At 45.2% G+C, this 2,500-nt stretch overlaps 1 protein-coding gene across 1 annotated transcript in view; it reads right to left on the reverse strand.

The window, feature by feature from the left end:
- Nucleotides 1–2,500, reverse strand: part of LOC105361043 (pair-rule protein odd-paired) — a 33,066-nt gene that overhangs the window by 29,096 nt on the left and 1,470 nt on the right. The window lies entirely within an intron of this gene.

The raw sequence follows: 2,500 nt of genomic DNA on the forward strand, positions 1-2,500 counted from the left end.
GACAACGAGGGGATCCTATTGTAGGGGTCCCAGGGCCAATGGCGCGCGCACGTGTTTGGCTCCGGTATCGCGCGTCTGGCTGCCGTCGCCGTTAATGGCCAGCGTCTGGTGTATCCACGCGGGCGGCTGCGCATCTGCGGATTAGGAGAAGGCGAGGGTGTGTGGGTCCATCGTTTTTTTTTTTTTTTTTAATCCTGGATCGTTGCTTTGATGGATTTGCCGTTATTGGCACTTTCGAAGAGCCTTGACGACGAGCAATGGGGATGAGTTTGCGCGCACGTGGAGAAGACACTAATTATTGGGTACGATAGCACAGGCTTAAGTCGAACGAGCCACGAGATATATCGTTTGCTAATTAAACTTCACGTTACTAGTCGGTATTATATGTTTTATCCATTGGGAGGTAAGTGATGGGTGGTTGAGGAGTGGCAGGAGGGGTATGAGGGTATGAGCGAATGAGCGATAAAGATTCCAATGGACTGGACACATTGCTCATCATTACAAGCGTAATTGGTTTGATAATTACATGAGGTTTCTTACACATTTTATTTAGGCTACAAACTTATTGTTATTGACGATATGTGGTGTTTTCATTTCCTTATAATTATCAAGTGGATATAATGCGCTCCTTTCGCCGTATACGTTTGCACGCTTTGATCCTTCAATTAATTAACCAACACAATGAGAAAGCTAAACAAACATGAGCGAATGTTTCAAAACGCGCGAAGGGGGTATAAAAGCCATTATATCGAGCGCCATTTGATCGACACTCCATGTTTATTATACAGGCTTCAACAATTGCGCGCTTTGCACAAACGAAAAAGCACCTAATGAAATATTGGCTCTCGGTAGTGCGTCGCTCTCTGCCTCTTGTTCCTTCTCACTCTCTCGCGTCATCTTTCTCTCCCTCATCCACGTCAGATTATCCACTCGGGAGTATAGGGCTTTCGCGTGTTTCGCAAAGCGGCAATTTCGTCGCGCTCATACGAATAGCACCATAGGTCCTATTCGAACACACTCGATTCAACGACGAGTCAATGAGAAAGAAAGATAGAAAGAAAAAACGAATAGCAGTGAGAAAGAGAGATTGCGAGCGGGAAGGGCGGCGGAGGGGGGGGGCGGGATCAAAGTGGGAGAAAGTGAGGCGAACGAACAAGGAGCAAATAGCGCAGACGGAGAGAGAAAAGCTGCATAGGGCGCGAAAAGAATGGAGCGGCGAGTAAATCAGAATCTGAGAGAGTGAAAGGGGTTGTTTTTATGGTACGCAATGTGTGCAGGGGGACGCGAGAGAAAGCTTTGGGGGACCGAAGATGGATAGATGGATAGATGGATAGATGGATAGATGGATAGATGGATAGATGGATAGATGGGTAGATGGATAGATACAGATAGAGAGAGGAGAAAGTGAGGCAGCAAAAGAGAAGGTGGTCGGGTAATAGGGAGAGGAGCTCGCCGTTGCAAATTTCGAAATCCGCGCGTCGATAAAGCAATTAACGCAAACTCGATGACGAGGCCCGCAGCCTGGTGGACTCATCCTAGTTTTTAATTTCTTGTGCACGAATATGCTAATGGAGTGGGAGGGGGTGGGGTGGCCTCATGTCACGGACGTAAAATGCTTGGATATATGGTCGGGTAATTTCTTAATCGTGCCCGAAGGAGGCGGGATGGCGGCGGACCGCGGCGCCAATTCTCCACGTTTCTTTTCTTACTTTCGCTGGATTATTACTTATGCGTTCCTCGCTCCTTTCCCTGGCCATGCGAATTCGCAGGCGATAAAACTTTATTCTCACGAAAACATGTGTTTTATGCTTAAGAAACCAGCCATAAAGATCGTTATCTTAAAGTGGCTTTGGCATTTTAACAAATGACGATTCTTATTGAATTTTGATTCCCTTGTATTATCCTATACACATTAAGTATTCGTGTATCAAACGTCATTATAAAAAAAAGCCTTAATTTATTGGCCTCGGACGGGCGAGTTTAGCCAATGGCGATTATTGACTTTTAAAGCTGTCGATCTATAATTCTATGCGCGTTACAATTTGGCTAAATATCTAAAAGTAACGGCTTCATGGAAATTCAAAGATTATTTATCATTGATCGTAATCGACTAATAATCAGAGTGGACCGCGCACGTCGTCATTTTCGTCGTCGTCTCTCTCTCTCTCTCTCTCTCTCTCTCTCTCTCTCTCTCTCTCTCTTACGTCCCGTGACGACTCTGCGACGTCTAGGAAACAATACGACCACGGCTAATCGATATCCAAGTTATTACAATCGTGATTGTAAATAATCGGCGACCTAATCGTTCCCCCAACCTAAAACGACATAATTCCTCCCAGCCCTATATAATAAACAAATTCCTTAATCGCGAAAAATATGCTATTATAATAATACGGTACCCATCGACTCCGACATCGGTCTCCTCGACTCGACCAATCACACGCACTTTTGACATGTATTAAAGACATAATTATAATTATAATGCGCCGTGAAGGGTCGG

The sequence above is a fragment of the Ceratosolen solmsi genome, unplaced genomic scaffold (genome assembly GCF_000503995.2).
Source record: "Ceratosolen solmsi marchali unplaced genomic scaffold, CerSol_1.0 scaffold14, whole genome shotgun sequence".
In the NCBI taxonomy this organism is placed as follows: Eukaryota; Metazoa; Arthropoda; class Insecta; order Hymenoptera; family Agaonidae; genus Ceratosolen; species Ceratosolen solmsi.